This window comes from Pleurodeles waltl, chromosome 1_2 (assembly GCF_031143425.1).
Source record: "Pleurodeles waltl isolate 20211129_DDA chromosome 1_2, aPleWal1.hap1.20221129, whole genome shotgun sequence".
Taxonomy (NCBI): Eukaryota; Metazoa; Chordata; class Amphibia; order Caudata; family Salamandridae; genus Pleurodeles; species Pleurodeles waltl.
The window spans coordinates 1,227,409,679-1,227,435,674 of NC_090437.1; the positions used below are offsets into that span (position 1 = coordinate 1,227,409,679).

Sequence of the window (25,996 nt, forward strand, 5' to 3'; positions counted from 1 at the left end):
TTAATCCGATTTGGGGAATTTCTATGGGTTCACTTACACGACGCCTCGGACAATGGCCACCTGTTGCTAGAAGCATTTCCTGCGTTTTACTGATGTGTGTGGAGGTGGTTTAGGGGGCGCTACCAACCCCACCTCTTTTAACCACACTCGTGCTTCATTTGTACTTTCAGCAGAAGCCATTTGTGGTGCAATATTCAATTATCGTTCTAAAGGCTATCGAGTAATTCCCGTTTAGAGATGCTGGCTATATTTGTCGTGCAAACAACACGGGCCAAGTTTACTACAACATCAAACATGCCTGTTTTAGAGGCGGCAGCTGTCCCCTGCACCGTGGACACATAGCAGTGCACATCACACTTGGAGAATACTTCGCATACTTGCTCTGATGTGATGTAGGACGTGGTACCAGGGCAAGGCTCTACCTCGGATGAGAATGGCCCCTCCTTCTCCATCCCTCGAATATTTCCGAAGATCAAAGAGCGGCCCGTGTGACTCAGATGCTTTTGGCTGAACTTGGGACCAGGCAGGGAAGGAAGGAATCCGGTTTACATACAATATGTGTCACATCACTGGCCTGCTGGCCATTTACACCATAAAGGGGTCCGTCTGGGCGGCGTACCCTGTGTGTAGTGTAATCTCCGAGTCCCCAGACATTCTCCACGTGCTCAGGATGTGCAGAGTGACACATGGCGCGCGGGCTGCTGTGCGCGCGCTGCCGAGGGCGCACCGTACAGTTCGTGCAGAGAGCTCCATCAGACCCAAAGTCAGCGACGCCTGGACGGTAAGTGGCAGCTTTTTGTGCACTACTTTACTCTGTGTCTGCAGATAGTCCTTTGGAGATAAAACATGTCTTGATGCAACCTAACTCCCTCGTGCGGGAGGTTTGTACCGAGCCATCAAGCTAAGGGTGCTTCAAAGCAGGAATGACTTCTGTGGGATTCAAGGCGCCCGCCCTCCGCGTGAGTCCATGACTGAAGGTGGGGATGCGATCCTACTGAGAGGACATAGGGACAGCGCTCCGTGCTTCGCTTATATAGTTTCTAAGCACAGTAATTAACAGGTGTTACGTTTTTTTTCGGTTTCATGGTACCCAATGTAGTTGCCACTTCGATGATGGATGTTCCGTTTTGTAATAACAGGAAGGGCAAGAACAACAGATAACTTGTTTTAGGGATAGTGCCCGGCGTCACAGTTCGCAGATTTGTGGCACTGCGAATACAAGGTCTGAGTACATAATTCTGTAGGTATCAAAATTCATTTTGGGATTATCAGAGTGATACTGGTGAACATTCAGATTCACCAATCACAGTGTTGTCAAGTGGCTCAGTGGCGGTTTGTAGGGATGTATAGACACTAGACTAGGTGTGTCCTGCAAAACAAACATGGCAAAGTCTACGGGTTACATACTAATGACAAAATGAAACCAGTAGCCAACACGAGATACCAAGAGGCACCAACACATGTTCCAGTCTCTACTGGAGTCAGACACATTGTTCTATGTAGTTAATAAGGTGCCCAAAAATCCATACAGCAATAGCCGGATCATCTGGAACCATAAGTAACAATAGGTCAACTGGAGTTTCCACCAGGAGACACTTCCTCGCCTCTCTGATGCTAGCGCGTACGTGTATGTACATACATTCTTTATTTTCAAGTGTTTTTCGTCATGGGCTGTTCCTAAACATCACCTCTGTCAGTGCCAGGGTGTCTTTGTGTTTCAAGCATTTTGCAGCAACAGGGTTCAAATGGGTTTATTGCCTTTGTCTTGTCTGTGTATGTGTATTTTCCCCAGACAAAATATATGCTCTCTTCAAGTGTGTGCAGGGCTGTTATTTAGTACAGTAGTGATCTATCTGCTTTCACAAGATATAAACTGTATGTATCTGCATGCACAAGATACAAACCTCATCCATATGTGCAAGATCCACATTCACAAGATATAAACTGTATCTGTCTGCTTGCACAAAATCTAAACTGTATCTATCCACATCCAAAATATATAAAGTGTATCTATGCACAGACACACGCTAAAAACTGTATCAGCATTCAAAAGATATAAGCTGCTGTATCTACCTGCATGATTAAGACATAAACTGTTTCCATCTGCATGCACCAGACATAGACAGCATATATCTGCATGCACAAGATATATCTATATCTGCATGCACAAGGTACAAACTGTATCCACATGCACAGAATATAAATTGTATTTATCTGCATGCACAAGGGGCAAACTGTATCCACATGCACAGAATATAAATTGTATTTATCTGCATGCGCAAGGTACAAACTGTATCCACATGCAAAAGATATAAACTGTATCTATCTGCATGCACAAGATACACACTGTATCCACATACACAGTATATAAATTGCATCTATGTGCATGCACAAGATACAAACTGTATCCTCATTCACAATTTATAAACTGCATCTATCTGCATGCACAAGATACAAACTGTATCCACATGCACAAGATATAAACTGTATCTATCTGCATGCACAAGATACACACTGTATCCACATACACAGTATATAAACTGCATCTATGTGCATGCACAAGATACAAACTGTATCCTCATACACAATATATAAACTGTATCTATCTGTATGCACAAGATACAAACTGTATCCACATGCACAACAGATAAACTGTATCTATCCACATGCACAAGCTAAAAACCGTATCAGCATTCAAAAGATATAAGTTGCAGTATCTGTCTGCATGATTAACACATAAACTGTTTCCATCTGCATGTACAAGATATAGACTGTATATATCTTCATGCACAAGATATAACTATACACATATCTGCATGCACAAGATAAAAACTGTGTCTGCATGCACAATATAGAAACTAACCATCCACATATGTAAGATATAAACTGTATGTATGCACATGCACAAAATATAAACTGTATTTGTTGTTATGCACAAGATATAAACTATCTATCTGCATGCACAAGATATAAACTGTATCTGCATTCACAAGATATAAACTGTATGTATGCACATGCACAAAATATAAATTATATCTGTCTGCATGGATAAAATATAAACTATCTGCATACACAAGATAAAAACTGTATCTATCTGCATGCACAACATATACACTATACCTGTCTGCATGCACAATATATAAACTGTATGTATTCTCATACACAACATATAAACTGTGTCTGCATTCACAAGATATTAACTGCATCTATCCTCATGCACAAGCTATAAACTGTATCTGTCTGCATGCACAAGATAAAAACTATATCTGCATGCACAAGTTACAAGCTGTATCTGTCTGCATGCACAAGATATAAACTGTATGTTTCTGCATGCAAAAGATATACATTTTATCTACCTGCATGTACCAGATATAAATTGTATCTATCTATATGGACAAGATATAACTTGTATCTATCTCCATTCCCAACATGTCAACTGTATATGTCTGCATGCACAAGATATAAACTTTATCTATACGCATGGACAAGATATAAATTGTATTCACATCCACAAGATATAAACTGTTTATGTTCTCATGCACAAGTTAAAAAACTGCATCCATCCACATGCACAAGTTATGTCTGTCTGCATGCACCAAATATAAACTCTACCTATCTGTATGCACAAAATATAAACTGTATCTATCTGCTTGCACAGCATCTAAACTATATCTATTCACATGCATAATATATAAACTAGATCTGTTTTCATGCATACGATAATAACTGTTTCTGATGGATACAAACTACCTGTGGATTCCTCACCTTATGAATTCACCCTTGCGCCAGAATCCGACGGAAATTCTTCTTCCCAGCTCTCCAAGTCGACGAGGATGTCACAATTGCACGGCTCCACGTGACTCCGTCTGACGTCACCATGCCAATAAGAGGTCCTCGTCGGCGTGCTGACGTCAGTTCCCTTTTTTCCATGCCTTCGACGCTAACAATTTTCTCCTAGCTCTCGCTTCTGTTGGAGGTTTCATCTTGTTGCTCTTTGTAGTTACAATGTCTCCCCCGAGGAAGTCCAGTTTCAAGTCTTGCAGAGAGTGTGGCGGTCACATGTCAGTCACTGACCCTCATGATGATTGTCTTTGGTGTCTTAGCTCTGAGCATGACGTCGAGGAGTGTGCGTCTTGCCAGAGCATGATTCCTAAGGCTTTAAAGAAAAGGGAGGCCAAACTCTTTTTGGCCAAGGCGAAAAAGGGTCATAGGAGCCACAGAAGATCCTCTTCCCACACTTCTTCGAAGAAGCATAAGAAACGGTGTCGTCATGACTCTCGGCGCCGTTCAGCTTGGAGCTGATCAAGATCGAGGTCTCCATCTTGTCGGCATTGTGCGACGTGGGAGGTGAGTCCGACGGTGACTCCGCAACCCCAGAGTCCTGAGGCTTCTCCAGCGCTGTCCGTCTTTAAGGTTGTGGTACCTCAGGACAGTCCTCAATTTTCACCTCAGGAGTCAGAGGGTCAGCAAGCACAGGTGCAACAGGGAGACCAGCGGTTTCCTGCCTTCCTGGCTCTGGGAGTGGGTCCGGCGGCATTTTTGAATGCCATGTTTACTATGTTCAACGCCATGGCCCCTGCTGGTGCACCGGCTGGTCCCACGGGTCCATTGGCATTTTCATTGGGCACCCCAGCTCCGTACAAGACGGCGCCGTTTATGCCATTCTATCCGTCTGAGGGTACCGGACCAGGCGCTGATGACATCTTCTCGAGGTCCTGTGAATCCCATGAGGTCGCCCTCTAGATCTATGGTGCTGATATCATCACCCCGTCACCCGGCGCCAATGGTGGAGTCACATGCATCTTCGGCGCCATTAGGATCCGTGCCGGTGCTGGACCCGTGTGATGGATTCCAGCGGAGTCAACCCTCCTCTCCAGTGCCTCGTCAGGTGTTGAAGCCGTTGTCTTCGACGTCGGCAAATTCCGTGTCGACGGCGAGGTTGGAGGCTCGATTGAGGTCGCGCAGGAAGGCCTTGCGTCTCTTGGAAGAGGAAGAATATCAAAGGCAGTTGGAGGAAGGAGAGATTGTCGAGCCCTTGGGAGAGTATCAGGGCTTGGAGTCGGCCAGTGGGGCTGGATACTTCCCCGGAATGGGACTTGTCTTCACCAGGGGAATTTACAAAGGAGGCTGCTTCGTTTCACACGGTAATCAGGAAGGCAATGGACTTTTTAGAACTTCCATTGCCTGCTGCGGAAGTTAAAACGAACATATTAACCGAAGTGCTGCATCCTTCTTTGGCTTCTGCAGAACCTTTGCTTCCTTTCAATGAGGCTCTACGGAACCTATTTTAGAACTTTGGAGGAAGCTGGTTTCGTTGCCTGTGGTGAATAGAGCTGTGGCAAGAAGATATAGAGTGGCGCCTTGTGATCCAGGGTTCTTATCGTGACATCCTACACCGGAGAGTTTGGTGGTCCAGGCCTCTTGCTCCTCAAGGTCTGCTCCTGGCACTTTCCCTGTGATTCCATCTGACAGGGAATCCGAGCAGATGGAGCAATCCGCAAAGAAGATTTTTTCTTCTTGTAGCATGGCTCTCAAGGCCGCAAATGCTACCTGTGTGCCGGGTAGCTATGTCCACGCCCTCATGGACTCTGTGAAAGCCATGGTTCCTGATCTGCCGCAAGATATACAGAGGCCATTTGGGGAACTCCTGTCTGATGCGCAGGCTGCGGCGAAACAAATAATTCAGTCTGGCCTGGACTCTACGGTCTCGGTGGCCAGAGCAATGGGTACATCTATTGCTACCAGGGGGCACGCTTGGCTAAGGTCCTCTGGGTTTTCATCGGCTGTACAGACCACCTTGTTGGATTTGCCATTTGATGGGGAAAAACTGTTTGGAGATAAAGCGTACTCTGCCCTAGAGCGCTTTCAAGAAAGCTGGGCCACGGTGCAGTCTTTAGGATTGCAAGCCCCCTCTGCTACCCCTTTTAGGTCCTTTTTTAGGTTCAGGAGGTTTGGACGTTGGGCAGTTTATCGAGGGAGACCCCAGTCCTCAGTCCAGCAGCCTACCAGCCTCCCATATCGGTTCTTTACAGGGCGAGGGAGTGTTAGAACGAGAGGGGCCACCCAGCAGCACCCTACGTCATCCTCTTCCTCTGGAGGACAACAGCAAGGGCAGCAGCCCTAGTTTTCTCCCCTTTATCGACTGTACTTCTCCTGTAGGGGGAAGATTATGTCTTTTTCTCCATAAGTGGGAGTTAGTTACATCAGACTCATGGGTGCTAAATATTGTGCGAAAAGGATATGCTCTCCCTTTTCAGGAGTTTCCTCCTCCCATCTCTCCCCGTCCCTCGTTTTGTTCAGAAGACCATCTCCTGTTGTCGCAACAGGAAGTTCGGACCCTATTGTTAAAAGGTGCGGTGGAGTTGGTTGCAGAGCAGGAAAGGGGTCAGGGTTGTTATTCAAGATACTTTCTAATCCCCAAGAAGGACGGTCGTTTGAGACCAATCCTAGACCTGAGGGTTTTGAATTGGTTCCTCAAACAGGAGAAATTCAAGATGCTGACTCTAGCGCAGGTACTTCTGGCGTTGAACAAAGAGGATCGGATGGTGTCTGTCAACTTGCAGGATGCGTACTTTCATATCCATATACTCAAGTCGCACAGGAAGTATCTCCGGTTTGTGGTGAGGTCGCAACATTACCAGTTTGTGGTCCTCCCCTTTGGTCTTACTTTAGCACCTCGAGTCTTCACAAAGGTGATGGCAGTGGTGGCAGCAAGTCTCAGAAGGGAAGGACTATCTGTATTCCCTTATCTGGACGGGAAGGACTATCTGTATTCCCTTATCTGGACGATTGGTTGATCAAAGCCAAATCTCCAGAGTTTGTGTTGCGTCACTTGCGGATGACAACTCAGTTGTTCTTCAGGCTGTGTTTTTCGATCAATGTACCCAAATCTCACCTGGAGCCCTCTCAACACCTCCTGTTCATAGGGGCAGTGCTGGACACAACATTGAATCAGGCCTATCCTCCGCCTCAGCGGCTCCAGGATATTCAGGCCTTGATTCCAATGTTTCAAAATGGAGCGGTTGTTCCAGTCCTCAAGGTCTTACACCTGCTCGGTCTGTTCGCTTCTTGCATTCTGTTGGTCACTCATGCACGTTGGCACATGAGGGCCCTCCAGTGGTGCCTCCGCAGGCAGTGGTTTCAACACAAAGGGGATCTCGGGTAGTCGCTAACGAGCTCCAGAGACTCTGCAGCGGATTTGCAATGGTGGGCTGTGAACAGCAACCTTTCGCAAGGAAGGCTGTTTTCACTGCTGCCGGCGGTGGCCACGTTAATGACAGATGCTTCCACTCTAGGGTGGGGAGCTCATCTGGGGGACCTGGAGATCAAAGGTCGTTGGTCTCCAGTGGAACAGACTTTTCATATCAATCTGTTGGAAATGCGGGCGATACGCTTGGCTCTCAAGGCCTTCCTTCCGTCCCTTCGCGGTCAGTCATTTCAGGTCCTGGCGGACAACACTGCAGCGATGTGGTATATAAACAAGCAAGGAGGAGTAGGGTCGTATCTTCTCTGCAGAGAAGCTCTGCATCTGGCCGGGGTGCTCAACATGCGTGCGGACTCTCTCAGTCGGCTCCTTTTGGCCGATCACAAGTGACGTCTCCATCCAGATCTGGTCCTGCACATTTTTCGGATGTGGGGTACTTAGGTGATAGATCTGTTTGCCATTCGGGAGAACGTGCACTGCCCGTCATTCTGCAGCCTCCAGCATCTGGTGCAAGGAGCTTTGGGGGACGCATTTCAGATCTCTTGGTGCAACCAGTTGCTTTACGTGTTTCCTCCCATACCCTTGATTCCTCGGGTTCTGAGGAAGATTCGCCAAGATTGGGCTCAGGTTATTTTAATAACCCCGGATTGGCCAAGAAGGGTGTGGTACACGGACCTTCTCCAACTCTCGCTGTGCCCTCCGCTCCGTCTCCCTCTCAGGGCAGACCTCCTCCCGCAGTCGCAGGGGCAGGTTCTACACCCCCACCTCCATAGCCTGCACCTTCATGCATGGAGATTGAATGGGGCAACCTGAGTTCCTTTTCTCTCCCACCAGATGTAGTGGATGTTATTTTATCGGCCAGGCGACACTCCATTAAGACCATTTATGCCGGTAGTTGGGCAAAATTCGTGGCTTGGTGTGGAGAAAAGCAAATTGACCCTTTGAAGGCCCACCTTTCTGATATTTTATTATTTGCTTTGGACTTAGGAAAGAAGGGTTACGCAGTGGCTACGGTTAAGGGTTATTTAGTTGCTCTGTCAGCCTTTCTTTGCCTCCCGGATCAGCCCTCATTGTTTAAAACACCTATTGTAGTTAGGTTTCTTAAGGGTTTACTTAATAGGTTTCCTCCCACTCCTTTCCATGTGCCTAAGTGGGACCTAAATCTTGTTTTGACCTTTTTAATGGGGTCACCCTTTGAGCCCATGCACTCTTGCCCGTTTGGTTTTTAGTGCTTACGACAGTTTTTCTTGTTGCCATAACCTCGGCTAGGCGGATTAGTGAGCTCCAAGCTCTTTCTGTAAAACCCCCCTTTACCTTGTTTTTCCCAGATAAAGTGGTGTTGAAAACCAGGGCATCTTTCCTGCCAAAAGCTGTCACTCCTTTTCATATAGGGCAGACTATTACCCTTCCATCTTTCTACCCTCTTCCTCACCACTCAAAGGAGGAAGAAAGGCTTCACCGGTTGGACCCTAAAAGGTCGCTTAGTTTTTATATTGAAAGGATGAAGGACTTTTGCCTGTAAGATCAGCTGTTCGTGGGATACGTTGGACAGAGGAAGGTCAGAGCAGTCCATAAATGAACTATCTCCAGGTGGGTTATCCATAGTATCAAGATCTGTTACACGTTATCAAAAAAGGTTCCCCCTGAAGGTATCAGAGCCCACTCCACCAGGGCTAAGTCTGCTACTTCGGCCCTGGCAAGGGGGGTTCCGGTGGTCGATATTTGCAAGGCGGCGACTTGGGTGTCCCTCCATACCTTTGCAAAGCATAACTGCTTGGACTCTGAGGTTCGGAGGGACGGCCATTTTGCACGATCTGTTTTGCAGGATTTCTTGGTGTAATCAGACAGACACCCACCTCCGAGTGCGGTACTGCTTTGGGACTCTATTCATAAGGTGAGGAATCCACAGGTAGTTTGTATCCATCGGAAGAACAAGTTACTTACCTTCGGTAACGCTTTTTCTGGTGGATACAATAGCTACCTGTGGATTCCTCACAGTCACACCCACCTCCCCGTTGCCTGTCTGATTGCACTTCATTTTGTGGTTGTATAAATGTATATATATAGTGATACTTTTCCTGTGTACATATATATATATATATATATATATATATATATATATATATATATATATATATATATAAATATGTTTTGATTATGTTGCATCATGAAGGCTTTATGTATATATGTATATATTGGAGTCATTGTGGAGTCGGTTCTCACCTGTTCGCCTCTAAGGCACATAAAAAATGGGTGAAACTGACGTCAGCATGCCGGTGAGGACCTCTTATTGGCACGGTGATGTCAGACAGAGTCACGTGGAGCCGTGCAATTGTGACGTCCTCGTCGATGTGGAGAGCTGAGAAGAAGATTTTCTGTTGGATGCTGGTGCAAGGGTGAATTCATAAGGTGAGGAATCCACAGGTTGCTATTGTATCCACCTATTGGTACTTCACTACTGGTACCTATTGGTACTATCAAGGCCTTTATTCATATCAATGGTGGATTAAAAAGGGAAAAAGTGGGTTAATTCGATCTGTACTGAAAGGTCAACATATTTCTGCTCAACAGACACCTTCAAATGAGGTGTAAAGGCATTCTTCAGGGCCCTATATCCCATCTCTGCTAATGGTTCCAATACATGGGAAGGGAAATAAAAATATATAAATTAATGCAATCAGTGGTCAAATGCATCTTGAGATTGGTCCAAGTGGTAGTACGACTTAATTTCAATACGAATAGTGGCCCCTATCTGTAGTCAGGGCAGGCCAAGGTAGACCTGGGTGAAATTTAGATTATGCCAGCTTAATCGCATCATTTTGGGAATTGTCTGTTAGACTTGTTATGCGAAATTCCCAAAACTATGCCATTATGCAGTTTCACATATTTCTGTGTAATTCACAGCAAAAAGTTATCAAACATGTGGAGAATAACAGAATGTAAGCGGCTGTTGATTGTGGTGCTTTTATTTAAATGTACTCTTGTGCCAAAATTTACATGTTCAAAATGAAGGATTTGCATTTTGCATAATTAAGCATACTTTTGAGTAATTTTGCTGAAATTTCACATAATTACGTGGAAGCATCTTATGTGAATTTCTCACACCTCTATATCAAGGTTCTCTTGAATCCTTATGTTCCCGCCAAGCGTTTTGCTATTGAGAACAGAGGAGTGGAAACATTTATCCAAGCTTTTCTTAGTGTAAGGATGCCAGACATGGTTTTCAATATACACAGGTACCACACACGATAAAGCACCCTTTAAAGACCCAGTAAATGTGATTGGTTTTTCAATGGCGTTTCATCGAACAGACAAATTGAAGCCAGGCAGTTCCACCACAGAACACACACAACACATTTCCATATTTAAATAGTGTTTCTTTATGGACACTATAAATAGATAAGTTACCTCTCTCTTCTGACTTACCTGGTGATGGCCATGTCACTGGGGAAGATGGGTCCAGATCAGTTTCCCTTAGTTTCGCAGAAGGTGGACACGTGCATCATCTTATGGCACATGTGCTTGGATTCTTACATACTTTACTTGGGTATGGGCATGGCCATTGGAATTATGCACAAGCAATTTATGTGACTGGATGCCAGAAATATGGGGCATGCAGATATTATTTGTGCAGTATAATATTCAGTTAAAAGGCTATTTATATTTGACTTTACATGACTCTTAAACAGGCATACAAGAAATAGGGTAATGATTAACTTAGAAGAAAGAATATATACAATGGGATGATGAATGATGGGAAGTCTAAATTATGAAAATCATTACTCCAGCATGCCTCCAGGACAGCATTTAGATGTACATGCAATCACTTTTGGGGCAATTGTTTTAAATAGGAGGAAATTGATCCAAGATACCAATTATTGGTGATAATCAACATTAAAAAATGCAGCAAATGTATGATATTAGCATAACAACAAGACCTCTCTTTTAGACACAAAACATAGCAATGCAAATAAAATGTCGTTCCATTTCATTTTCTTTTGTTGTATGCATAGTTGGTTGGTCTAAACTTATTTTTAGTAAGAGGGATTTTGTCTTGCTGCTCAAACAATGAAGCTTTTTGATCTTTCAGTTTTAGTAAAGGTCTTATGCTCGAGAACCACACAGAAGAGGCAGCTGAAACACAAGCAATCACCCACTACATTTGTCACCCTAACATAATGAGAAATTATACAAACAATTGTGGCATTTGTATTTATTGGGTTCTATTCCCATATAAAGGTGATAACATGTTCAGACAATCTGGCACAATGGATCACACAATTAGTAAATGTTTTGGGTAACAACATTACCAAACATTCGTATTAGAGGCAGGCAACCCAGCAGACCATGTTTCTAATGTAATATTTTTCAGACCCTTTATTCAGATTCTGAAAAATATATATAGAGAGAGAGACAGAGAGATAGAGGGAGTACTGGGAAATATCCTTGGTGGTGGGGATTCCCATTTACCCCAAATGGTCAGGGTGTTGGGTACTATTGCACTGAAGCAGATATCTAATACACCCTTTATAAATTAGACACTCTAAAGCTAGCTTCTCAGAGGTGGTATAGCATTTGGTCCTTATACCTTGTGAAACAGTAATCACACACACACCAACGTCCAATATGCAATCAGTGTCCATAAATAGGAACACACCTTTATTTGGCAATTAAATGAAAAAGAGAGACCATGAGTTTCATGATTGCATGAGGAATTTAAAGAGCGTGCTAACTACCTCAAAATGGCACCCTGGTCCTGGTGCTAATAGCGGATGTATCAACGTATCAGTGCATGTCTAACTTAATTATCAAATGGATGACAGAGAAATAAAAATACAAAATGGTTGCTTCTATTAGGAAGTTCTCTTTCAAAAATAGGAAATCAGTGCCCATGGTATCACAGTGTCCCAACTTTTGGTACCAGATATAAGGATGCCATACACTTCCAGAGATCAAACCAGCTATACTGCTCAAGATTTCCAGTTGGGCGTCCAAAAGGGGTTGAAAACACACTACTACTTAGCAGTTGGCACACAAGGCTGCCAGTACACATTTAAATCTGTATCTTGAATTGTTCTAGTCACTCTTTGCACGTGATGGTGGCACCAACACAATGACACAGGCTACACTAAATGGTGATTAACAATACTCACGTTTAGGTTCAGTGTGACACCAAATATTTGATCAGTGATAACTCAGGAATCGTACACTACAGGCAGATTCTTCATAAGTCCCAAATTCAGTTCAGTCAAGACTACACGAGTCACCAGAGGAAGGGGGGAAAGTTCATGCTACTTTTCTGCCAGGCAATAGAGACTAATGGTTTAGGCTGTGATCTGTATTCTGTGGTACTGACCTTTTTACTTGCACCACCGCAAGAAGAGCCTTTGATCGATCTCTGTGTTAGAAAAGGGGTCTTTGATTGGCACTCAGATTACCCCCTGTACAAGCAAGGACCCTCACTCCAGTCAGGGTAAAGGAGAATCACACTCAGTTAATCCCCGTTCACCCCATGGTAGCTTGGAACGAGGAGGTAGGCTTAACTTCAGAGACCAGGTGTAAAGTATTTGTACCAGCACACACACAGTAATACATTAAAAACATCGCCAAATGACTCAACACAGGTTTAGAAACATAGCCAATATTTTCTAAACAAAACAAGACCAAAACGACAAAAATCCAACATACACAAGTCAAGTTATGAATTTTTAAAGATTAAACTAAAAAATAATGCTTAGAAACACATAATGCTTCGATGATGTGATAACATTGCGTTGTGATGGAGTCTTTCCCAACAATCGGACGCAGACCCCCACTTACAGTACCTTAGTAAACTGTGAGGACAAGTCAGTGTGCAAAGTCGGGGATCGCAGCGTCACTGGATCCTAGGGGGCGTGGTTCCGGTGCTGCAGGCCAACGGAGCGGAGACTCGAAGAGGCATCTGATTCTTGCTGTGGAGCGTTGGAGGTGAGGCGGTGAGGCGGTGTCGGTGCATGAATCCGCGCACTTCGGGCGGTTTCGGTCACGACGTGGTACGGCGACTTTCACGGAGTCATGGACTTCAACTGGGCTACAGTGGTGTCGGGCCTGCGAGAGTCGTAGCACTCCAGCAAGGACCACAGAGTCGGTTGCAGGTGGCGTCACGGGATTCGGCAGCGGCGTCGGTCCAGAGTCATCCGAAGTTGGTTTTCTTGGATTTATCATGTGGGTGGCGCAATCAGTGCTGCAGGCCCAATAGTAGCATTTGATTTACAGGTCCAGGGCGCCTCTAGTGCACTTTACTAGGGACGTGCAAGTAATTCCAATATGCCACTAATGGATAAACCAATCACCAATACAATTTATAAGGAGAGCATATGCATTGTTAGCAGTGGTAAAGTGCCCAGAGTCCTAAAGCAAACAAAAACTGGTCAGAAAAAATCGGAGGAGCGAGGCAAACAGAAGGAGATGACCCTGCAAAAAGGGCCCGGTCCAACGGGAGGCAGTTGGAAAACTTGAAGCAGAAGCAGGAAGAAAATTCGATGACTTCTAGAGCAAATAATAAGTCGAGAGTGCAGTTGCAAAGCAGTGAGCAGACTGGCTAGTTCCCTTTTATACACCCAGATAGACTTTGTCTAGGACAGGGAACATAAAAAGAACAGGAAGTAATATTTCGCCATAATGGAATGGGAAAATGAGACTGTTTGCATTTCAGAAGGCATTTAACCATCTTTAGTTTTGTAGGTGCCTTGTATCACCTGTTGAGTCGAGGTGAGACTATAGAACTGCTGGACCTTAATTTATGTATTTCTGTTAGAAGGTCCATTGAGTGCTGAGTCTCTAACCTATCACTACCTCCATTAGTAAGTCTTTGACTGCTTGACTCCACTGCACTGAGGGTCAACTGCTAAAGGAGAGTATTTTTTACACCAGGTCCCCATTGGTAAAAGGCTGTGATCATCACATCCTGAACCCAATATGCCCTTTCTGGTCTGAGACACCTGTAAAGGTTTCCTAATGTATTAGTGCTGCTCTGTCCAAATGACCAAGTGATTAACATGAACTAATTTACAATAAGGTCTCCTCTAGTTATTTATAAAAAAAATAGGAAATGTGTGTCCATTGTATCTGAGCCTCCTGCTTATACTGGGCTGCAGCAGCTCCTGCCTGCACAGCTTGTTCTTGAAAGTCACTGGTCTCCATTGTGAACAGCTCTATGTCTGTTGTGGAGTCCTTCAACAAGTGGTTGCGAGTTTTTGCAACTCAGCAGATGTTAAACAGACTTTAGCTTTTTTTAGGTGCCTTCTGTAACATGTTGAGCTCATGTGAGGCTATGGTACTGGATGGAGGGTGATTTATTTATTGCTGTTGGAATGTTTATTGAGGTCTGAATCTCTAACCACACTGATGTGGTGCTATGGAACTCAATTCTAACACATTGTAGACCAGACCCTTCACCTTGAGAGCAATATTACTTCAATATGTCTCAATTACACTTTAAAATGTATGTGGTATCAAATTAAAGCATTTTAAATATTTATATCCTAGCCTTGAGCAGGTCAATGAGGGTCTGATTTACAAAGGTAAACTTACACTTTTATGTATGTTTACACTTGCTGTAGTAACTCCACTACTGTTTTGATGTTCACAAACTATGAGTGCAATTTTATTGCTAGTAATTTTACTAGTAGTAATATTACACTTGCAGTTTGTGAATACCAAACAGTAGTAAATTTACTACAGCAACTGTAAACATACACAAGTGTAAGTTTACCTTTGTGAATCAGGCCCTAAGTTTTACTCTTGAATCTATTGCATTGTGCTTGCTGATCTCTGCATCTTCCTGCATCCTGGGCAAGGGTACATGCTGAACTCTGTCAAACTAGCTAAAGGGTAATTAGCAGTGCATGGTTAGGGCACGAGTTATAGTTACCTTTGGGCATGATCTTGGCCACAAGGACCCCATCCCCAGGGCGTGGCCTAATTATTTTTGAGGGGAGAGGGGCCGTGCATTCCCCCTCCCCAGGCTGATCTCAGCCCCAGGGACCCCATCCCCGGGGCCCAGTCATGTGACAAGGGTGCCCCCCAGTCACAACGTTGGAGACCGTGGGGGGAGACTGAAGGCCCCCACAGTCCCAGCTGCCTCCGCACCTGCTGCGGGAGCCAGCATTGCTATCACAGAGACAAAACTACTAAAGCAACTCCCTCTTTGTAAAAGAAATAGTTTCCTCTATCTCCCTGCCTGCATTTTTGCAGGCAGGTAGACAAAGGTAACTGCTGCTCGCAGCGAGGAAGAGCTGTTTGACAGCTTTCCCTCTCTGCGAGCAGACTGTTTGCTTTGACTTGGTGGCAGCTGTCAAAGCGAGGCGAGACCATTGCAATAACAGTCTCACTCTCTCTCTATGGAATAGAAGAGAGAAAGAGACAAAGTGAGAGATTGAGAGTACGAAAAAGATTTAGGGAATTAGATTGGCAGAGAGAAACTGTGAGAGAGGATGTTATAGGCTTTGATGAATGATATATGTAGAATAAGATTTTTCCAGAGAAATTGAAAAGAAAAACATATCTGTCAAGTAAAAAGTGTGAGATCAACTTTCGGTATGTACCTTAAATATTTGAAGTTTAAATTAAATTAAAGCAGGGAAACGACTAGTGCACACCTATACTGGAAACCTCAACCTTCACTGTGAGGGTCTGAGATCTTATCCTCTTATTCATAGGCGACTCTTTATGCTTTGGTGTCCAGGCAACATATGACATTCAACCCTAAGATTCTGACTGGAAAAAGATGTAAATGTTACATCATGAGGAATGTTTAACATTCAAAACGCTAGTAAATATACAGATGCACTACCATGAGATAGGTGGATTTGAACCTTTAATCTATTGAGTGACAGTCCAAGAGCTTTACCAGAAGGCCACAATTGGCTCTGTTCTGCTGTGCTTCAAAACATAAATATAATATTCAAACCAAACAACCATAGAAATTTGCAGTTATAGTTATGGTTAGCTCAAGTAACTATAAAACGTGCCATAAGGTAACTATAACTCACCACTTTGCAATACACAGATTGTTTGTGAAAAGAATGGGAGACAAGAATGTGGTTGGTTGTTTGTGCAGGGATGTGTGCAAGGCCTAGCTTAATGCCAGTGCATGATGAGGGAAGACGTATGTGTGTGTGTATATATGTGTGTATATATATATATATATATATATATATATATATATATATATATATATATATATATATATACTGTATATATATTCCTCCCTCTGTCACTTGATGTCCTCAAATCCAATTTATTTTGGCAAAACAAACACCCAACGCGTTTCAGGAGTCAAAGCTCCCTCGAGCTTTGACTCCTGAAACACGTTGGGTGTTTGTTTTGCCAAAATACATTGGATTTGAGGACATTGAGTGACAGAGGCGTTTTTTTCTGAGAAGAGGAAAACAGAAGGAGAAATATTTATGGGGTTCACGACCGTGCCTCTGTCTGCCGTGAGGGCGCTGATTTATGCGATCAAGTGAGGAATCTTGTGTATATATATATATATATATATATATATATTACCTAGTGGTGCTCGTCAGCTTTAAAGCTGCAGCCAAGTCACAGCAAACATGCTGGTTCCTGACAACAGAGCTTTCATCTCTGTTCCCTGCATGCAAATATACGTGCAGGGAACTGAGATGAAAGGTTTGCTTCAGGAACCACGGAGCTGCTACTTAAAGCAGCTCCTTGGTTGCTGAAGCAATGGGACTGCGAGAGAGGGCTTGAGTCTTCATCCATGGCTCCAGATAGCCTGTAAGAGCACATGACAAAATATATAAACCAAAATATGTAGATAGCCTATAAAGGGCTAAAAAAAGAGAGAAAGAAAAAAATGAATAGCTCAGTGTGAAGATCATAGAATTAAGATTATCATTTTTTTAAATCATTAACTGGTTTAAACATGGAATCATGGACATAATGAAACAAGGCCTTCTGATGAGGGAGAAATAGTGGTGCCTGAGAATAAGATGCCCTGAGGAAGCACTGCATCACAAAACACGTGTTGGCTGTTTTGGTATTCTTTGATGTGCTATGTTTTGATTAAGGATAGCAGTGTGAATTTCCCTTGACTCTTCATGATTACAATCTGAAGACGTGTTCTGTGGTCAAGATGCAAGAAAAATTCATAAACTTTAACAGTTGTTTGGAGTAGACATGAGTGGGTGCATGAGAGGTTGTATAGGGGTGTGAGTGGGTGTGTGAGTGCTTCTGTGGAAGATTTCCTCAGTAATGTCATTGGAGATGTCATCAGTGATGTCACTGACCATGCCATGAGTGATGTAATATGTGAGGTCAAAAGCAGTGCATTGCTGGGGACGCAAGTTATAGTTAGCTCAGGTAACTATAACTGCTAAATTTCACTTGTTTTGTACGAGTGAAATGTGAGCCTAACTATAACAACCAAGTCGCCTTTGTTTTTTCCAGTGAATTTCTAAGGTTTTTTAAAATTCTATTTTCTAACTATAATGTCCTTGTAACCTTTGTTTTTTTCAGCGTTTCGACTGCACAGGGCCTTGTTCATGATCTGTTTTTCTATCTATTGGTCTATCTATCTATCTATCTATCTATCTATCTATCTATCTATCTATCTATCTATCTATCTATCTATCTATCTATCTATCTATCTATCTATCTATCTATCTATCTATATTACACAGTGACCAGAACCACTGTGTACTTCTGGTTAGGAACTGCTTACCATAGGAACCGCATTTTTTTGGTTTGCTAATAACTTCTGTGCCATTTGATGAATCCTCATCAACCTTTCCCAAAAATATTTATTCACCTCATTCCTTCCTTCAAAATTTTGAGATGAGTCGTTAGGCTGGGGCCAAGAAAAAGGGGATCCCAAAATGCAATTCCCTCATGAAATTTTCATTGGGGTTTCTGAACAGCGCTAAAGCCCGAATGTCTGAATGTAATTACATCAAATTTGGCATGAAGCTACATCTGTACCCACAAAGTGTGCATTTTGGTGATTTGGTATAATTCTGCTCAGTAGTCTTTGAAAGATTAAGGTTTAAAATGTATGTATATCTGATTGATTGGGTTCACGGACTCCCACATGTGTCCTGGGGGCACTCAACTTCTAACAAAGGAGTGGTAGTCCAGAGGATCTTTCTTCCTATTGGGTGCCATGTTCCAGCTGGAATGAGAGGCTCCTATGAGTCCTGTGGGGTTCGCTTTCTGATTGACTGGCTGCAGCATGAAGAGAAACGTGGCTACATTACAGAACACATAACTCAAACAATTTAAGTGGAAAGTGGCATGGAAGGAGCACCTTTACTCCTGGAACTTGTGGTGGGGTTCCTGAGGGACCCTCCTTGTTTTTTCCCTGTACTAGCCTGACCCCCTTACTCCCACGAGAGTTCAGCAGAAGCACAGGGGCCTGAGTAAGCTCCTGTGATATTAGAAAATCAAAAAAATAAAAGTGGGTGTATGTGTCTGTGGTGGGTTAGCCATGTACGGACAGTTAGCTCTGCAGCCAACCCATGCATGCACAGTCAAAGGCTATGTGTGTGGGCAGCTGCGAGGGGGGCAGCTGCAGTTGAGGGTTAGCTGCACTTGAGGCATTGGGTGGAGGGCTTAGCCATAGTTCCGGCCTTGAGGTGAACCCGACGCTATGCACAGTCTTTGGTTGTGCACAACAGTGGTGGGAGGGAGCACACGTAGGGGATTGGGTGCGGGGTCTGGCCACAAGACAGGTGCTGTAGCCAACCTCATGCCATGCATAGCCACAGTCCATCCCCAGCAAGGGGTTTGTATAGGTACATATGGGAATAATATATTACTTTACATTTAAGAAAACAGAAATTATCTGAAAAAAGTGACTTTATAGTTAGTTATGGTAATAATATCCTGCTTTGCACAGAAAAATCCTTAGAAATTCACTGAAAACCAAAGGGCAAAGTGCTGGTATAGTTAGGTGCAAATAATGTACATTTTGAATTAATATTTTAAACTTTTAAAAAAATTGAAATGCACCAGTTATGGTAACTAAAGTAACTGTAACTCGAGCTCCTGCCAGGGCCCTGCACTGCTAATCATCTCACATATTACATCACGCATGACATATTCTATGACATTATTTGTAACATTAATATGAATCCTGAAATGACATGATTGATGACAACACAGTCCATGGATATATACATATGTCATATTAGAAGCACAATTAAAGGGACGCTATGGTTAGGATTGGTTATAAGATCTTAACATAAATCAAAACAAACCTGAAATTCACTTAATAAATACAGTTATAGTACATATATTGTTAAAAACTAAAAACTAAAACCCACTGACATTTGCCAGCTTTGTAAATCCCCTAACTCATACAGCAGCCACACAAACAATAAGTCTCACACCAAAAGCAATGTTCAAGACCACACCCTTGATGGAACAGATGCAGTTACATAATACATAATTGATCTTTAAGTGACATTTTGTATCACATTACCTTTAGCACTATAAATGAGACGTCTATGAATATACTATCATTTATTGGTCTGACTATGTGCTGTTATTTATTGACTCTGTGCTTTTAGGTGTTGTCCCTTATCGGTTTAAATATTGTGAAGGCATGAGCATTGCATTTGGTGTGCAAGTTATGAGTTGCATAAGTGTTGTGTCAATTAGGGATTGCTGGTTTCCACCTTCTCCTGCACAGGGCCTCTGCACCTATTCAACCCGGCCAGCCAAGTGGAGGTTGGCCCAAATTATTTATTTTCTTTGTAATATTTTTTTTATTATTGTAATTATTTTTTTAGACTTGTGGGTCTTTGCTGGGCCTCCAACATCCCTGCAGGGTTTGCTAACCTGGTCCACACTCTGCGGTATCCTGAAGTGTCTAACAGTATTTGCCAGGGGCCTGCGTGCCCAGGAGAAGGGATAGGGAATCTAAGAATCTCATTCCAGGTCCCTGGACTTTGCCTGCGGGGTTTTAAACATTGTGACAAATGATACTGTTTTTAATTTTTTGAACAATAGGAATCTTTTTGTGTAAACCTTCCCAATGTGAGCCAGTGGTCAAAGGATGTACACTGTCACCCTGTAGCTCTGCTCATTTTTATTTTTATGGCACGGGAATTGAGCCCAAATCCTGTAAAGTTGCTGTAAAAGACAATTTTCTGTTGCGGCCAGCCAATCAGAGCCTTTGCGACCTTAGGTCCGAAGCTGACAATATATTTATAAATATGAGTCAGCAGATAATGAATGTAGTCAAATGTGAGGGCTGCTCATGGGCTAACGGTTCAGATATGTCTAATTCTTAACTTTTTTCAAGTCCATCTCACATGTTCTCGGAATGCTAATATCTAAAAAAACAGGATGGATTTACACCAAACCAATCAAAGGCACTTCACTGAGCAGCATTTTAGTTTCATGTCAAATATGATGCTGGTCTGTTCAGCATTTTGTTCTGTGGTGCAGAAAGAACATTGTCCCCAGTGATTATATATTTCTGGGGCCATGGCCCCTATTCAGTACTCTGTTACTCTTGAGCTAGGTTCCTGCTCTACAAATACCATCTGAGACACACAAAATCCCAGGAGAGGTAAAATGGGAAGCGCCTCCTTGTTGATCCGGCCTTTATTCACTCCCATGAAACTTACCTTCATGAAACTTAGCATACTGATCCTGAACAAGATAAAGTTGATTTTTGAAACGTTTGATACTGATTTGTCAAATGGCACCAAAGTTATTTGCGACACAAAAATACCTTTATAATGGAAAGTTTGACCAAGCAGTAACTCCAGTTGCTATCGCCAACCCTGCATTATAGATTACATTTTGGCAGGCTTGTAAGGCACAGAATGGAGTGGTTTAAAAAGACATCACAGGGACCTATGAATTATTGAAAATATTTCATGGGTCCCAACAAAATATTGATTTCAATATCATAATGACAACTCCCAAATCACTCCACAGAGTTTTTGTATTGTCAGAGCCACTAACAATATGGGGCAGTGCAGGACGGAATTGTGTGTCAGGGTTATCTAAACTATTTGCAGCAATAAAAGACAAATTATGCTGCTTTATGCAGCACATTCTCTAGCAGTGCTATTTTGGGCATGTGAGTTAGAAAAAAGACTTTTGTTGAAATCTGAAAATTAGGCAGCTAGCTATGTGATAAGAGGGATAAATCTATAATCATGCATGAAACGCTGCAGACTCACAATTGTGTAATTGCATTGGTTCTATCCATTGTCCATTGTTATATTAAAATCTATTCATAACACAGTAACAAAGCCTGAATGTTAGAACTCATAGCTGTGTCCGTTTATAGCTGCAGCTTAAAGAGAACATCTTCAACAATCTCCCCCTTCTACAGAGAGAATGTGTTTTTGCAACGGAAGAAGAGTTAAATACGCAATTAAGCTCCTCATTATGAGTTTGGCGGTCCCACCCCGGGACCGCCAAACTCACCGGGAGAATGCCACTGCCATAGCAGTGACGGTCCCCCTCTGCGTATGCAAAGTTCCCGCTGGGATGAACGGTGGGAACATTGTAATAAGCCTTCCTGCCGGGCTGACCGGCGGGTACAGTGTTAGGGTAGAGGCCAATATCCTAACACTCCAGCACACTCGGAATGCGCACTGTTTGCAAGGCAGACATTGCGCGTTCTGACGGTGCTGGGCAGAGGCGCCCCTGCACTGCTCACAACTTAGTCGTGGGCTGTGCAGGGCCTCCTCGTGGCCCCCAGCACTTCCTTTCCGCCAGCCTTTTCATGGTTGGCTCCCCGCCATGAAAAGGCTGGCAGAAAGAGCGGTTGTAATCAGCCAATGGCACTGACTCCAGTGCCGCCATGGCTGCTTGCAAGCCAGACCGCCGTCATGCTGTAGTGAACCATGTTCTCAGTGGGGAAAGCGGTCCTTTGGCCATCCGACTGCCAAAATTGTAATTTGGACCGCCAAAGTCGCAGCAGTCTGACCGCCATCACGAGTTTGGAGGTCTTGTGACCGTCACACTCGTGATGAGGCCCTAAGTATTTTTCTGTTTATTTTACTAAAGACAACCAAACAGTATTGTTCAGCAAGTCAATTACTATTTCCAATAAACATTTCCCAGTTTGACGGAAAATATATTTTTCAAGATACCTGACCTATAATAAACATAAAATGTCGAAAATACATAACAGATTTTGTATGATATGCTTCTATATTATATTACCATCTCTGGGATTTAGTCACATTTACTTGTACACCATATATATGTTTCAGATAGCCAGAGACAAGGCAAAATAGATGGCCACTGAAGGATGAAGTAATAGATTCCAAAACATTTTAACTATCACAAGCAAACAGAAAAACAGATGCATTTCATCACTAAACCTTCGTCAGTTTTACTGACCTGCACTACATCAGACTCCTTATACCCGCCTCCCAGAAAGAGGTAGCATTTAGAGAAGGACATATATAATACTATGATGCAGTATTTAGGCAATGCGGCGGCCATTTTATAGTAGATCGACAATATATGAGTGAAATTAAATGTAAATCAATAATTCCTATTCAAATTCATAGCAGCCCCACAGTGTTCATAATTTTGTTTCAAAACACAATTCATGAATATCTAAAGAATTACATCCTCCCCAAACACATACAATCGTTACACTGAAAAAAAAATGTTGGCATCTTTTATTTGGTCCCATAGTACCTGTCTCCTTCTATTCGATTCTATTCATCAAATTTATAAAGCGCATGGCTGCCCGGAGCCAGGCTTCCCACTTCTAGCGAAGAACAGTGAAAGCACAAGCACAACATATGCGAATAAAAAGGTTTTTAGCTGCTTTCTAAAATACAGGAAATTGTTTTCACATCTCAACTTGAGAGGCAGAGAGCTCCAAACCTTAGGGGCAAGATATGACAATGATCAACCCCCAACAACCTAGCTCTATTTATTTATCTTAGGTATAGCCAGAAGATCAAGATTGCAGGATCTAAGGACCTTGTTGGGTTGATACGGTTTGATCAATTGGTGGAGAACATTTGGGGCCACCTTGTATTTGGCTCCAGTAAAAAACCTTGAATGAACTATGCTGCTTAGTGGCAGCCAATGAAGAGGTTTAAGTGCTTCCCTGGCTGACTGAGTTATGGAATGCCTAAAAGTGTCTGAGCTGCAGCATTCTGTATTATTTAAAGTTTCCCCATCACTACCTTGAAACTGCCTAAATACAGTAAGTTACCACTGTCAAGGCGTGATAGGATCAGTCCCTGGATCACAATTCTTCTAGAGTCAGCCACAAGCCATTTCAAGGGTTTCCTAAGTGCCCTCAGGTGACAGCTATCTTCTTTACTTGTGATGCCATTGACAGTTGATTGTCTAGGGTAAAACCTATGTTCTCTACCTCTTTTTGGGGTTTAGGGCACTCACCTAACACAGTAGGCCTGCTTATCTGTTGCCAGAGGAATGGGTTGTTACCTATCACCATCTCTGTTTTCCCTTCTCTCCATTTAATGTTAGGCAGCTGCCAGCCATTCATTCGGATACCTTCTCCAGAGAACCATTAACCATCCTTTGCCCTGTGTCGGGCTATCTGAAACATATGTTACTTGACAGACATGAATATGTTTGTATCTCTATCTATCTATCTATCTATCTATCTATCTATCTATCTATCTATCTATCTATCTATCTATCTATCTATCTATCTATCTATATATTTCAGTGATAGAGGCTGTCTATTTTAGATCTGGAGGAACAGTTAGGTAGAAATCGTCCATTTCTGTAGTATCATAGTGAGTGTTTGTTCGTGATTAATACACTATTGCTTTTTCCAGATGACTGTAAAGAATTTACTTATAATATTTACTAAAGTTCACCCTGAAGGATGGCAAGGAGATGTATAATTGGTGAAACATAACCATGAAAACAGTGAAAGAATTGCAGCAGAATAAGAAGAATAAATAAATAAGGAATCACATTAAAAATAAACAAAGGAAAATAGAGTCCAGTGAGAACTTTAAAGCAAGAGGTTCTAAGCCACAACAAAGCTGGGTAAATCTAATTTGCACAAATATATTACTTCAAGAGTACCACTTCAAAAAAGTTTGAAAGACTTCTTCCTTCAAACAAATAAGCATACATAAAGCAAAAAATAATGTCACATTCTATGTGGATAAGGAAACTCTGCCCACACAACAGAAATGGGAGTGCAGTAGGTGATCCCATTCAGAGCAAATGAATTAAGACCACCGGGAATCCATTGAAAAACAGTTACAATTAATACCAGTCAACACAGAATGTTCAACATAGAAGGGCACAAACAAAAATAGTGCCTCAACAAAACAGAGAAGGAAATCAAAGCTAAAAAAGAGGAGAAGAAATAAAGGGCACACAATATTTAACAAAAAACTATTTACATACAGAAGAGAAAAGCCTTCAAAGTAAAGAGGAAACCATAGTTGTAAAAATGAAGTCATTAATACTAAGCTACTCTTCAAAATAATGTTAGGGACCCTTGGCCATTCAAAACCTTTCAGAAAAGTATGCAGATATCCAGGCTGTTTCATTCCTAATGCCTTCCATTGTAGTTTAAAATGAATGCAGTATTACAAGGGTAGGCATTTGCACATAAAAAGAAAAAGAGTGATATGATCAGTTTTGTGATAACCAGTGATCAAACAGACAGTTGAAGAATAATTTGTTGTGGGGACAATAAACTTAAAGGGCGGCCAGCAGTTACTGAGTCTCAACAAAATCACGAAGAGATTGTTGAACCTGAAATTCTAAGGAGAAAAAAGACTTAGTCTTTTGTGAAAATGCCAATTGATTGAAACATATTTTGTTTAAAATATTACCAATATCATGATTTTGGAAAATAATCAAACATGGCATTTCTGAGACAAGTATCAGTGTAATAGTGCAATACCAAGTAAATAAATACAATGGCCAAGGCAATAAGCACGATCTCAGACTTTGTACTACAGTCACTTGATCACTCACTGATAAAAAGCCAGAAGGGGGAATTTGAGATTCTAAGTCTGTTCAAGATTTGGATGTCCATTTCTCTATTTAGTTCTCTTTCTTTATGCCTTCTATTCCCATGTCTTTATTATATGCTTGTGTGCTTATCTTGTGATCTCATTTATATTCTAGTAGTCAAATATCTGCATAACTTACAACACAAAAACTGTTGGTCACTTAATGTCAATTTAGATGACAAATTCAAATTTGAAGATGTTTATGTCCATACAAGGTCACCGTGCACGTACACGGGATAGGTGACAAATTTGGATCAGCCAAACTAAATCAGAACTGTGAAAAAGTCCAATTCGCTCAACACCCGCCCCGTTGAGAAACACACTGACTCTTGTTTGACATTCCCGCTAATTAAATAAAGCAGCATACGCACAGGGCTCCAACTGGGGGTGCATGGCAGTTACTGTCCTCTGCATTGGCTGCTGACTACTGTTCAGTTTGCCAAGTCCGGATGAGTCTATTCCTGGGCTTGAGTGGATCACGTAGGCTCGATGGTTATGGACATGCCCTTGTTGTTGCCAAAACTAAAAGGTTAATACACTTGAAGCAGCAGAAGCTATTCCTGAACGGTACCCTGGTTATTTATGAAGTTCACGTCATTCCTCTTGACTGGAAGAAAACAGGCGCATCCCATAACACAGCAAGGTGGTTTGTTTAGCATTTTCTTGCCTTTGTCATGGGATCTACTCCATAATAGCCACAAGCATCACGTTCCCTTGAAAAGTTGAGCTTAGGCTGAGTCCCTCCATAAAATAATAAAAAATGCATTATTAGTGGCAGAGT

The 25,996-nt window shown here is 42.6% G+C and overlaps 1 long non-coding RNA gene across 1 annotated transcript in view; it reads left to right on the forward strand.

Annotated features, from left to right (window-relative positions):
* The first annotated feature begins 371 nt into the window (after window positions 1-371).
* Window positions 372-25,996, forward strand: part of LOC138296132 (uncharacterized) — a 209,777-nt gene continuing 184,152 nt past the window's right edge. The window contains exon 1 of the long non-coding RNA XR_011203770.1: window positions 372-781. This is a non-coding gene — a long non-coding RNA (uncharacterized lncRNA). The remainder of the gene's footprint in view (window positions 782-25,996) is intronic.